The sequence below is a fragment of the Lampetra fluviatilis genome, chromosome 5 (assembly GCF_964198595.1).
Source record: "Lampetra fluviatilis chromosome 5, kcLamFluv1.1, whole genome shotgun sequence".
NCBI lineage: Eukaryota > Metazoa > Chordata > Hyperoartia > Petromyzontiformes > Petromyzontidae > Lampetra > Lampetra fluviatilis.
In genome coordinates this window covers 23,734,905-23,749,867 of record NC_136279.1, presented here as the reverse complement: position 1 = coordinate 23,749,867, position 14,963 = coordinate 23,734,905, and positions in this window count along the sequence as shown.

Here is a 14,963-nt window from a genome sequence, read left to right as displayed (position 1 = left end):
CGAGAGGACAGCTCCTGGTGGCGAAGGGCGGCCATGGCCTGGGAAGGCCGCGAGCCTGCGGTGGTGGCCGCGAAGTGTCCTGGCTGAAGCAGCAGCAGCGAGCCCAAGGTCGAAGTGTCCTGGCTGAAGCAGGAGCAGCGGACCCAAGGTCGAAGTGTCCTGGCAGCAGCAGGAGCAGCGAGCCCAAGGTCGAAGTGTCCTGGCTGCAGCAGGAGCAGCGAGCCCAAGGTCGAAGTGTCCTGGCTGCAGCAGGAGCAGCGAGCCCAAATTCGAAGTGTCCTGGCTGCAGCAGGAGCAGCGAGCCCAAGGTCGAAGTGTCCTGGCTGAAGCAGGAGCAGCGAGCCCAAGGTCGAAGTGTCCTGGCTGAAGCAGGAGCAGCGAGCCCAAGGTCGAAGTGTCCTGGCTGAAGCAGGAGCAGCGAGCCCAAGTTCGAAGTGTCCTGGCTGCAGCAGGAGCAGCGAGCCCAAGGTCGAAGTGTCCTGGCTGAAGCAGGAGCAGCGAGCCCAAGGTCGAAGTGTCCTGGCTGAAGCAGGAGCAGCGAGCCCAAGGTCGAAGTGTCCAGGCTGAAGCAGGAGCAGCGAGCCCAAGTTCGAAGTGTCCTGGCTGCAGCAGGAGCAGCGAGCCCAAGGTCGAAGTGTCCTGGCTGCAGCAGGAGCAGCGAGCCCAAGGTCGAAGTGTCCAGGCTGAAGCAGGAGCAGCGAGCCCAAGTTCGAAGTGTCCTGGCTGAAGCAGGAGCAGCGAGCCCAAGGTCGAAGTGTCCTGGCTGAAGCAGGAGCAGCGAGCCCAAGGTCGAAGTGTCCAGGCTGAAGCAGGAGCAGCGAGCCCAAGTTCGAAGTGTCCTGGCTGAAGCAGGAGCAGCGGGCTGAAGGTCGGTGGTGGTTGACGACTCGTGCCACGCAGCAAGAACGGCCTGGTTCGATTCCTGACTCGGGCCCCTATGTTTTCCCACCGTTTTTGGGGGGAGTGGGAGTGTTGCGTGAGTGTGTCGTGTGTCTGAGGGTGAGTCACGGAGTGAGTGGATGTGAATTAATTGTGCGTTTGTGTGAGGGAGTATGTCATTGAGTGTGTAGAGTTTGTATGTTCGTCCCCTGTTCTGTGTACAAAAGCTAAACACGCACAAAGTCATTGGTGCTGGTCAAACATCCAAAGTAGCAGATGACGCTGTTATGAGTCTTCGGACTCAGAGTGGCGTTGCTGGTGTTTATTATTATTAATAGCTGTACGGGAACGGCACGGAATTGTGGCTTATGCACCGGGTACACTGATACAATACCGGGTAAGGAAAGGCCCACTGAGCTATGAGCTCTTTTTCAGAAGCAACCTGGCCCCAAACGATAGCTCAACGAAGTGGCTTATCATGTGGAAAGTGATAGCAGCCAAATACTCTAAACGCACGTTTTTAAAAGTGGAGAGAAAACCCAGAGGACTCGGAGAAACATCCTCGCCACCACAGAGAGAGAGAGACGCGCAAACTCCAAATATACAGGCATCGAGCTCGGGATCGAACCCACGTCATGTATACCAGGCGAGGTAGTTAACATCCCACCACCGTGGCGCCCAACGATCTGTTCATCATCGGTGCTGGTGAACGTGTTGGCGTGGTGGCGAACCGCACAACCAATCTCGTTCCATCCTTGTGGGTGAGCTGCGTGTGACCCGATGCACGTTTGGTCAAACTTATTCACCAAACGGCACAAAAAAACGTTTCCCCATGAACATTATTAAAAGTAAACTTAGTCTAATTGCCAAACTTCATGTTCCCGACTCTTAATTACTTGAGAACTCATTAGGTGACATTTATTTAAACTGGTAAATTGGCCTGAAAAAAATAACCTGAATTTATCAAATTTAACTCAACTTATGATTCGGACGATATATAGTGTCGGACATGGAACACATTTTAATGAAGAAACGTGTCAACTCTCATCCAATACAACTGTAATCGTGCTGAAGCTGATACAACCCCATATATGCAAGCGTGCTGTTCGTTGCTGGCTGTATGACGATGCTCGCCTTTGGCGACCGCGTGCGTAGCTGGCGTCTCGTTCCTGTTTTAATTACTCGGCTGCCTGCATCGCGCCCAGCTCGCCGGGATTTTTGGGATGTTTTACGAGTCCAAGGCCTGTGGCTCCGAGGCGCGGAGTGCAGGCCCACTCTGCTCGCTGAGCCAGCGCGACTCATTGGGGCTTCTGGTGCGTCACTGGACGGTCACGCCGCTTGAAAACAACTCACGTGTCAAGAGCGGAATCCTTAAAATAAAGTTTAAAAAACACATTGGTTGGCTCTTGCGGATGCGTCTTTGTGTAACATTCTTCTTCTTTTAGCTGTTGCAGTATGATAAGTATGGGGGACGCAGTGGTGCAGCGGTTTGTTTACAGGGTTCATAGCACGAATGGACCGAGTTTGACTCGAAACCGTGGCGAACGCAAGTTGTGAGTGGTGTCTGACGGAACCAAACATGAGCCCCCCACCCACCCCTTTACCAACCCGCACTGACCAGCGTGGCGAAGTATGGTCAAGTAACCCCCGATAACCGACACGGCGCACGGAGTCCTTGATCCAGCAAGGACTGGCAAACTCCAGTTGCTGTTACTCTGTGGCTACGCACACGTGGACTTGAGCGGCATGTCACCAGCCACAGCTCATTGGCACATTTTCCCATGAAGCAAGTATTGAGAAAATATGAATTTGTAAATTACAAAACAGGGCAGAAAAGCATGTCGTTAAGGAACGCATGCGGTCGTTGCCAAAGAAAGAAAACATGCAGCATGAACAAAATAAACAAATGGGTGCTGGCGTTCAGATAACGCGGGCCGTAATTCGTAACAGCTTGAGATGATTTTCGCACGTGATGAAATATCCTGAGGGTTCAGGGTTGTGGATTCGGGCCAGAGGTCTTGTGCAGAGATCGCTGGGTCAGCAGAGGAATTTGCGGAGGGTCACACCCGGAGCACAGCAACTCATCGTCTAGGAAGGCAATTGGCTCGAGACACTTGTGGAGAGATACACTTGTGTGGATACACTTGTGTAGAGGCACTTGTGTGGAGACACTTGTGGAGAGATACACTTGTGTGGAGACACTCGTGTGGAGACACTTGTGGAGAGATACACTTGTGTGGAGACACTTGTGTGTACGAGGCACTTGTGGATTAGGCACTTGTGTACAAGACACTTGTGTACTGCACACTTGTTTACTCGACATTTGTGTACTAGACACAATTGTGTATGAGACGTTTGTGTACCGGACACTTGTTGTACGAGACACTTGTGTGCGTCTGGAAATGCATCAACGTAATCAACATTGTTCACGTTGTGAAATTAAGCATTAACCTCCTGCGCAGTATTTTAGTGATACCTAAAAGTCTAGCAAGTATTACTTCTGGAGATGCTTCGAATGATGATGCCTGAAGCTACGAGAGCACGGTATTTACCACTAGCAGTATGTACACAACACTGTCCTGTTAATCAAACTCAATGCTATCTTAATTTTTGGAGCTTTCGTGACTGCAGGAATTATTCTTTGGTTCTTTCGGTTAAGTCACGTCTAATGATAAAATAATAAATTATAAATTAAATTAAAATAATAGCGACGTTTCGATTGCAACACAAGCAATCATCATCAGGCATAAGAGAAATAGCAACAAAAATCTAACTAGAAAACTATAGACAGACATACAAGCAGACAGACATCACAAGGATACACAGAGAGAGGACACATATCGGCACAGAGAGAGGGGTCGTTTCTGTAAACGGTCCCTTAAATATAGGGAGGGGGGGGGCGGGGACGGAGAGAGGGAGGGGGCAGAGAAAATTAGCATATCAATGAATGGACGGCAACGTGTTGCTGCTGCGCAAGTAAGATGACGACAGTTTTTGCAGATACGGTGGACTTGTTGAGATGCAGCCCAATGCGAGGCGAGTATGGAGGGCACGCGCATGCCGAGGCTGTCCGTTGGATGAGCAGCGGTGACCTGGACACGATTTCTACGGCTGTCAAGGTGCGCCTTGCCTAGGTTAGCAGACCGACGACATACTCACACTCTCCAATGGTTGGCTGTGTACGGCGCGAAAGAAGTTCAACATACGTATAACACTGCCTTAAATACGTGTATAGCATGGGCAACATTTTGAGCAATGTCTCTTTCTTAACAGCACGAATGAAACACCGGGGCTATTTCCCAGAACATTGGAGATTGTATCTATTTGTCTACTAAGGGCACAGTGCCGTTGACTAACTTGTGGAGTTTTATGGTTAATGGTGCTCGTGCATCACTGCCAATGCAGCGGCATCAGCAAATACTTTGTTTGACTTAGCAGACGTAACATCACAAAAAAATTACATCTTGGAGCAGGTAACAACTCAGGTATACGTCTAAACTGTGATCGTTAATTTCACGGCAATGTCCATTCATCTCACCAGCAGCTGAAACCACCTGAAAAATAATGACCCGTGTGAAGGTGCGACTCGATTGTATGTTTTTGTATAACTACACAAACCGCTCATTTGGTCACGTACGCCAACGGATGAACTGCAATTACGACGATCTGACTCACTAATAATTTTTGCGGTGGCCGTGCGAGGCATGTGTGGCACTACAGAAGACTCGACGTAGAGATGCCAAGCATAACACCCTTGAGCCTCCTGGCAGGCAGGCAGGCAGCAAGACAAAGGGGCTTTCTGTGCTGCTTTTGGACTTTGCAGACTGCGAGCCTAATCAGCACAGACCACGTAATTTCCTCCGGACCGAAAGCACTCTTTTTTTTATTTTGCTCCTCCCGACAAAAAAATGAGAGTGCCTTCATCAAATACACTTAGGTTCTTTCGGTAAAGTCACGTAGAAATAAATGTAATAATAATAGAATACGACGTTTCATTTGCAACACAAGCAACCATCATCAGGTACAAATGAATGAGAAAACAAACATAGTAAACTTGGAAATATAATGCAATACAACACAGAGAGTCGGCCAACACAACAGTCAACACCCCACCTGATTGATTACGTAATTCCAAAGATTGCTAAATTTGAGAGAGACAAAACATAGACACGGAGACACACAGACAGACACAAGCAGAAAGAGACTCACACAGAGACAAACAGAGAGAGACACACACATAGGCACACAGAAAGACAACGTCTCTGCGTCGAGGCCTTAAAGAAGCTTCGAATCGAGTTGGCCATCAAGTGATTTTACCGCGAGAACCAAAGAGTAAGAATTATTTAATTCCCCAACGGGAATACTGTACGTAGTTGCCCTTCGGATGTTTTTTTTAACGAATTCGTGGGCCATTCGCCGACACTCCTCGCATGAATACTTAAGCAGGTGACTCATTCATCCTCTCTTGGGGTACCACGGGAGGACCAATGGCACCCCGCGATTCTGGGGATGCAATTCCATTCAGAAAATAAGTCTCATTTTCAACGTCTTATTTGCATCGCTTCTCACCCCCCTCCACACTACTATTTGTATTTGTTTTGCAGTCGGAAGGGAGGGAGTAATAGAGTATCCGAGTCGACAGACATGTGCGGCTCAAACCTACGGAACAATAAATGAGCAGAGGGCCCGTCGATTCTTGGAAAAAGCCAGCATGGCTCGGGTCTACTGTCCAACGGGTCGTAGAGACGGAGCTCGATTCATGGGCAGGGCACGGAGCAGCCGGTCCATAGCGTCCCGAGGAAATGTGACCGATTCACCCTGCCCCGCCTTCGTGCGCCATTAATCCCAGAGAGGAAATGAAAGCTAATCACAGGGAAAAACAAAACGACGACGAGTAGTGGGAAGTAATTCAACCCCTGCACAGGCGGATAAATTGCACCCCCCCCCCGTGCCGGATTAAGCTAGTGTGGGGCCTGTAGCATATGTTGTAAAGGGGCCCTAAATAAAAGAAGAACCACGTAAATGTTAAAACACACAAATTTTTAACTTGCATTGTAAAATAAACGTCTTTTTTTCATTTCCTATACAGCCAGATAATACGACAAATCGCTAACCTTAAACACCCAGCCGTTCATAAAAGTTCAAGGCAGTGTAGTACTATAGTAATAGAACAAGCGCAGAATCACTGAAGCGGAATTGAAAGCTTGAAAGCATTTAATGCGGGGCCCTTGAAAGTGCGGGGCCCGTAGCTACATTTGTAGCTACTTTTGCTACGAGGATAATCCGGCACTGACCCCCCCCCCCACCACCACCAAGTAGTCTCCCGCAGTTCCCCGGTCGCCCCTGAGCGACGGTTTCAGTCGCGAGTCGAGAGCCACCAGACGAGTTGACTGCGACACAAGGGTGGGGAAGGGTATTTTTGCGTGCTACGTGAAAACGTTGAAGTTGCAACAATGCCTGGCAATGGCTTTGAATTGCATTGAAAGTCGTGTACTCGTTTAAAGTCTAAAATCATCCACCACGTGCCAATAACTATAAAAGGCACTGCTGTGCCATGACAAGATTCGCAGGGTAACAAGATGGGGATTGTAAAGGCCGGGAGAATTTAACCGCTGGTGGGAAAGCACGATGATCAGCGGGGCAACCAGATTTTTTTTTTAAAGTCATTAGTGAAATTAAACCCGTGCCATCTTACCGCCACCATAACAAAGACGCGCACGACCCCCCCCCCCACCGCGACACACTGATAAGTTCCACCGCAGGGCAAAAACGGAATCTAGAAACCCCGATTCCAGTTTGTTGCAGTTCCCTCGCACGGTTATTTCTGTGCGTTTATCAAGACGCGTGATGCCAGCTTCAAAGCTCAGAACGGCACAGAAAGCCCCACACGTCGGTATGCACCGTGCGATAAGATATCTGTCACTGGGTGTCTACTTTACAAAAGACTTCCCAACCTTTCTTGTTTATTCTCCTTCCTTGTGATGCTCACGGATGCTGACAGATCTTAGCAAAAAAATTGCTCGCCAAGCAAGGTGCGGGGTTCTACCCAGGATTATTTGCTAGAAGTCTTAAGTGAATAAAGTGGAGAGGCAGCGATTGCCTTTGAGACTTGCTTTCCCATTCACCGACCTGCTCTAAATCCCTGCGAAGGCCGAAAGTTAAATTACGGTAAGGGGGGTGGGGTTCTAAAGTGAGTACCCCTGGACGTAACTGAGTGGTTGTCCAATTGTAAGACTCACACCTGCCATGGGAATATGGAATTTCCACTGCTGTTTTAAGGTTGTGGAATGGCAGTCGAGCACTCATCCATGCTCAAGTGAGAGCATGAAACTGCCTCTCTCGGGGTTCGTGTCCTCATCCTGGAACCTCTCTCCGGTTGCCAGAACTGCAGCTTTACCAGCTGCAGACTAATTGCCCACATTGCAAAAAAAAACCACCAATTAAAAATTGACAGGTGACCAATTGTTGCGTGCAAGCACTTGCCCACCAGTGCACACACACACACGCGCGCGCAGGCACCGTAAACCATCCACCACCAGCAAAGCATTTCTCGAGCATTACGCCTGCAATAAAAACGTCTCGTGAGGTTGTTATGGATGTAGGCACTTTCCCCATGAATATATTTTGTATAACATTTCATTATTTTATACTGACAGAGCAGGAGTGCCCTAATACGCGGACACGGCACGCAGCACTCGGCTTGCGCGGTCATCTCTAGCAGATGCCAGCGTTTCCTTCGGCTGAAATACTGCTTCAGATGCTGCTCTCCTATCCCTGTGAATGGCAATATGTTTAGGAGCTAAATGCCAACGCCGAGGTCTGCTCTCCACGAAGAGAGGGCTTCAGGAGAGAGAGTTTGTGTCGTTTTGCTATTCAGCAATCGTAGGAGCGTAGATCACAGTGGTCGACTATTGTATTAATAGTCTGGGTTTCGTGTCCAAAGTCGCGTTGTGTTTCTCTATTCACATGCTAAAGGGGTTTAGCGTGGACTTGTTTATTTTACCTGCACTACGTTGGGGAGGGAGAGTTGTTGGAACCCAACGAGGGAAAGTGAAATGCACACAAGTGGCCAACAACCTCACTAGTCTCAAAATATCCAAGCGAAGTTTAAACCAACCAACAAAACCACGACGTGATACTGCCACGTCCTGCCGTGCGTGCACGATCTGGCCATCTGGAACCCACCGGCACATCGGGCAGCCGCGTAGCTGTAGCACCTTCACGATCTGGCTCAAACCAAGCAGACATCCGATCGCCACGTTCCCCTGCACGGCTGTAAGCCCCTCGATGAAAGGGGGCAAGGGGATTGCTCGATTCCGGGGGCAGATTAAGGCTGGAGCTCGTGGTATCAAGTGTGGACACGGCCAGCTGGATGTGTCTCATTAATTACCACGTAGTTACCACAGAGTACCCCACTAATTACCACATAGTTACCGCAAACAATCAAGGCAAAACGTATATCACCTCAAGTTATCTATAGTTATGTGTTGTAGTATGTTATTTAGTGAGCATGCATGATTTTCGAAGTGTAAAATGCCCTGATGTTTATGTTATTTAAGGATTGTTTGTGGTACTTTGTGATAACTTTGTGCTAACTTTGCGTCAGTTTGTTGTAGTTTTGTGGTAATTCGTGCCACTCGGCGGCGGTGTGCGGTACAAAACACCTCGTTCATCCGTTCACTCTTAAATTTGTCAACTCTCGTCCGCTCGCCGTCACGAGTTGGCGACGGAAGTGGGTTCACGTCGGGCCAATAAGTGTTCGTTCACAGGGGGCAAGTAACACCGCTTCCGACCATCGCGTTTCAGGCAGCGCCTGTGACGTTCGCCAGCATACGGCGGCGGCGGCGTCGAGAAACAAAAACAAACCCGTCGGCGCACAACCCCGCAACGCAATCGCGGCGCACGCTCCAGACGTTTGGGAATAAAGCTCGACGCCGTCAGATCGAGACGGGCGCGGACGTGCAGAGTCGGCGAGCAGGCATCGTGTGAGCGGCGAGGAGGGGGAGAGGTGGGAACCCGGCTGGAGCAGGAGACGCCACTGCTCCGCACGTCCGCGCCGTGTTTACGCGATCTCCGTCGTGGCCCAGCGGACACGAAGGCGAACACCGCGATTCTCAGCCGGCACGCCCGACGCCATGCCTCTGTAGTATTGGCAATGCACAAACAGCCAACTCAGCGGGGTATCTCCATCCCCCCACCCCATGGGGACTCGTGCCTCACCAATAACACAGCAGCAGCAGCGGCAATAACGCCCTTCCCCCATCATGGTGTCCAACATGTGGAAGCCAGCGCGCTGCTGGGAATAAAAGCGGACTCGTGCGGGAGATGGGGTCAACGTGTTGCTGCGGTCGTGTGGGGAGGGGGGGTGGAACGCATGCCGCCGAATGTTTCTTCTCTGGTTCTCAGACTTTGCTCGCAGGGAAATGCCCCCACCACCACCATCCACGACCATCACCACCCACCACCACCTCCGTCACAGGGCAGATGGTGGAGCACGTGTGTGTGACTGCAGTGGCAAGGGTTTCACGGTGTAGACTGTGTAGCTTCGAGGGCCACCCAGACGGGGGTGGGGGTGTCGAAAGGGTTTTTTTCTTTCTCCCGGGGTGAACGCAAAAGAGGGCTCTACAAGCAGCCCTGTTATATGACATATATAAATGTAAGAGTATCCACACGTAACATTCTGCCGCAGGCCTCCACAATACCTCCACGCGCCCTTGGTGGCTCCTCATCAATAGCCTGGTGGCTTTCCGTGATTAAAATCGCCACCGACACCTTCCACGGCCAACGTTTGAAGGAGACGGCGGAGCAGGATGTGGCTGTGTTGAGTGTCACTCCGAGCATTCGGGGGCTTTCACCAGATAACCCGGGGTTGCCTCCCACGTCCCGTGAAACATTCATTTCATGGGATTGGGCACTCTTCCCAAAGCAGGGCCCTCCTAATAAAGTGTCTTAAGACTCGACTTAAAAACTTTCGTGACTGCTGGAATTCATATTCTTTGGTTCTTTCGGTAAAGCCACGTAGATAGAAAAAACTAATTAAAATAACAATATCACGACGTTTCGATCACAACACAAGCAATGGTCCTACTGATGACGATTGCTTGTGTTGTGATCGAAACGTCGTATTTAAAAAAAAAATGTTTATTAACTTTTATATTTTATATCTACGTGACTTTACCAAAAGAACCAAAGAATATGTCTTAAGACTCGGTAAAGGTCACTATAATTACGTCGGCCTTGCAGACAGCGCATGGTGGGAGCGGTAAAGCCAGCCGTGCATTTGAGCGTTTTTCCTGTTGCAGCACTCGCGTTCCACGGGGGCGGATTCACTTTTAGTCCGCAGGCAAAATACGTTTTGGCCTCTTCCAAGCGTCTCCAGTTTGTACTCCGACACTGATCCGTGATTACCAATTCCGAGAAATTCATCCGCGGCCAAACAAGCGGCGCATCTTTCTTTCCCCAAGCACAAAAAACCCACATTGCAGCGCTTTGGTGGTATGGATGCGATTGAAAAACGAACAAAAGCTAAACCGCTACGATGCCAAAACATGCCAATAAAATCTCGGGGGAATTCTTGACGAGGTGGTGGAGGGCTTGCGAACTGTTCTTCAAACAGCCGCCCCCCCGCCCCCCATAGCTGCCAACGCACGTTTTGAGGACAGTAATAATACGACAACATTCCCACGATGACGACTCTGGCAGATGGGTTACTTTAAGCCGCAAGTTATGAAGGGGCTTATGACGGGTTTAGAAGAGCATTACGTTAAAGCTACTTCTTGATTTATTTTGAAAAACTTTGCTGTGAGCAATGTTTTGAACTCAAAAATGTGAATAAAACCCAAGAAACTTCTGCAGAGGTGATACAGAATTTTCCTGAATTGCATAGCAGTATAATTAAAAATGTGTACTGATTTGCCTACACAATTAAGGGCTGCTGTAAAATGGAACATTCTTTTCATAAATACTTTCAACAAAATGTACGAACTAGAGAGTGCTCGCCACGTTGCTGAGACAATCAAGCGCGTCTGTAGACGCGCTCTTTCTGCTGGAGCCTCATTAAAAGCACACCGCATTATTGGTGCGGTATTTACGAAATCTCAAATTATAAAAACAAACCCCCACTATATTGCTATTCAGATCATGCAAGACTCGGAGCCTGGAGGCTACAGAGAAAAGATCGGCTTGTTACTGCTGTGGAGATGTCAATTTGGCCACACAGCATGTTAAAGCATTGACCCCGAGACAATGAAATGTGTTCATGACCGTGCACAGTTCCAAAAGATACCATCACGATAGTCATAGAACGCAGAGACATGTACAACACGTGGAACACGTGGGAGGTTAAAGTAATATTCTAAAGTCCTAAGGGCTGATGTTTAGAGTCCATTGTCTCTTGAATGTTATCCATCCAAAATGTAACTTCAGAAATGCTCACTATTTACACAGTCATTTGAAGTAAATTACACCAATGTCACCTTGTCATTTCCTGGCATACCGTCACGACACTGACAAGGGTGAAGAGTGTTTAACACTGCACCGTATTAATACCACCCTCTTTATATATGACACTTAAATAAATGGGCGGCACCTCTCTTAAAGTGGTGTCCCAGGCAATGCAACATGTTTAGTCTATTTCTTTGTGTCTCGAGGTCAACATGGATGAGTTGACCACCCATTAACAAATCCCGACACGCAGCATAGTTATCTTGACCTCCTCCCACCACCTGCATTGAATGTTACACTTACACGTTAAACCAACACGCCAGGCCCCCACCAACAAGAACCGCCATTCACCACTCAGTGGCGATGACATAACCCACAGTGCTTGTGCCAGGCTTGTTGCACTTTGAGGCCACGTGAAGTGTCCAATGCTCTCTGGCAGGAGTTCACGGGACAGACCCAGGTTCCATGGGCTGGCTGGCTGTTACCCATCCGGTCACTAAGCCACAGCCTAAGCCCAATGCCTTCACTCAGGCCTGTAGCCAGGGTGCAAGCCCCAGGCCTTCACGAGGATTGGCAAAGGCCAGAATGGCTCCAAATCCATTTGGCATAGGCCACTAGAATTTTGCCCAACACAAACAATAGGAAAAAAATATATAACTTCCTGACGTCTATCGCAAGGGCACAGTTAACCTCCAAAGATTTAATCTTACTTTTTGATCAGGCAAGCTACAATAGAATACTGAACTAATAAGATAATTTATTTGTCAATGCGGAATTATAATTATCAGACCAAACAGCCCTGGAATTTCCCTTTTTATATCAAAAGTACCAAACTGTATTGCTTTCACGTGTAAATATGGAAGCACATTTTTATTCATGGTAGAATATCCATTTTGAAGTAAAAATGCTGCATCCGAGCACATTCTCTTGTAATCCTCAAATATATATAAAAAAATTAACTCATTGTAATAAACCAAAGTGGATTTTATGAGATGTATAAAGCCAAAATTTAATGTTATTTGCAATTAAAGTTCCCATTGACATCACATCCAAAGGGAATTGGACGTAAGCTAATGTGTTCTGGCGCTAAGGGAATATAAGAATTGTCAAGATCAGCGTTAATATTTTTTCTTGGACTAATGGCTCATAATGCCTCGTGAAGAATGCAAGTGAACGCTTGTGTTTTTGTTTAGGTTGTGTTTTTTTATTTTACACTGGGCCTCTCTCCCGTTTTCAAAAGACAGATCATGGATGAAAACATAAATATTCCCAGATGGTTTTGATCCTCGCCTTTGAGATCTTATGTTTACCTCGAGCTCCTTGTGCAATCCACACAATGTTCACATCAGCAAAACTTCCTTACTTGGATGCGTCCAGCAACCACAGTCACGACTTCAAGCGTCAGGCAATGTAAACAAAATAAACCATTTGAACAAAAACGTGTAAATGTTGTGCACTGGCTTATATTATCTATAAACTCTTACTATACTCTTACTGCACCCTCAGTGCAGAACTCTGCAAGCTATCGAGTTTACCATAATCACTTGGATTTTTTTGTTCCTTTGCTCAACATCAGCTGAATGGGAAGATGTTGTTTACAGCTCGGATCTGATGAGAATAGGAATGAAAAATAGTGCCACAGCTGAAGGAGACCATCGCAAGCCAAACAACGATTGCTGGTAAAGCAAAACATAATTTTTCGATTGTTTTGCTTGAGATGGCAAATTGCAAGCAGTCCAACGAACTTCAGCCAAGAAACGCACTGTGCCCTGTCCATCCTTGGCTGAGTTGAGCCGTAGTCGCCCCTACAGATTATTGAATGACCACATTTGTACGAATTTAAAAGAGCTGCACATTTGTGTTCGCGAATCGTGCCTACGCATCAATAGCGTATGTAGCTCGCAGTGCTGGCGCCAAATCGATGTTTTACAATGTAATGATGTTGTACATAATGGGGTCATAAAGCGACTAACCTCCACCCTCCCACCAACTACAGGCTGCTAATGACCACAACGGTAAAACAAACCCATCGGTATTTTAATTAAATCACAACGCTGCCGAGTGAAAGAGGAGTGAGCGCTGAGGGAAAGCGGTTCCAGTTCCAGTGAAGGTACGAGAGAGAGATCATCAGCGAGGCGACAACGGGAGAGGTGATGACGAGTTGCGACGGAATATACGAAGAGGTGAGAGAGCACGGTCTGAAACAATGGCATTCGCATAGAATGCACCAAATGCAGTCTCCACTACAGTCCAATTAAAAGTCACTGCGACATTGCGATGGAAACATAATTGTGGCCGCGAAACGTTTGACGACGTTTGTACTGCAATACAAAACAAATAGATGTCTATATGTTGTAGCCAAGCAATGTCGTGAAAATTTCTTGAAAGCATTCCAGCATTCAAAAACATTTTGGATATCATTTCAATCTCGAAAGATTCCTCATTTTCATCAGAATTTTTTTTGGCAGAAATGTGACCAAAGGCATGTTTACCAAAAGAAGGAAACCATGAATCTGAGAAATCGGCGAGATAAAAACGATACCCGTAGCATACACCAACAAAACACACAGTGTCAAATATTTAACAACCCGATTCGTTTGGAACACAAAGTGCAACTCAACCAACCGGCCTTTTGGGTGCCAAAGGAGTGAACGCATTCCAAGGTACAAAGGAAAGGAAGTGAGATGGCGATCTTGGCTTCCATGCACACCCCAGTTTTTTTTTTGGGGGGGGGAGGAGGAGGAGGGGGTGGGGAAGCACAACACACGTTGTCATTACTATTGTTATTATGATTATGTTTGTTGTTAATATTACAATTCTGTTTGTTTACCCAGGAAAGCCTCCCCCAAGAGTCACGGCTCTTTTTTAGGAGGGTTCTGCCAATGTTTTCGTAGGATTCCGCAATGTTGTTACGCGTGTAGTCCCAACTGAGTAATTTGCAGCTCGTTTTTCAACATCGTGATGCTATGCAGTTACATTGCGTGTAGACTTTTAGCTATGGGAAGTTCACCGGATAATCTGGATGAGACCCACGCGAAACAAAGAGAACACACAAACTCCACGTAGCCACCAGCCGGAAATCGAACGCAGGCCCATTTTTTTGTTTTTTGTTGTTGCTGAGAAGCAACTGGTGTCACCGCTGCGCCACCCGACCGCCCACGCGATGCCTCGCCAACTGAGCGCCGAGCAGACGCGTGCCCCACCACACGCGTCTCATCCCACGTCTGTTGACCCCGTGGTCCTTTGCCGGGTGGGTCAATTCGTAATGAATGCCGCCGCTGCTTCCGCCCCCACTCCGATGTATCTCTATTCTGGACACGCCGCCGCAACGTGGGCACACTCCCCAGACAAATGCCGCCGGCGCACCGATCACCGCTCGTTGGAAACAGCGGCAGGAGGAGAGCCTCGTGGGCGCGTTCGTCCCCTGCCGCGAGACGCGATGCCCCCAGGAGCTGCAGCCTTTAACCCCGGCGACACGCTTTGATTGCTGAAGCCTCGTTTGCGTGAGAAGGGTCGCCCTGCGCGGTCAGTGAAGCATCGCTGCCTCGCTTGAGGGAAGGCGTCTGGGACCGCCGGGAGAGAGGAGGGGGCGTTCTTGGGGGCTAAGACATTGGGATGTTGGCAGTGTGGGTGGAAAACAG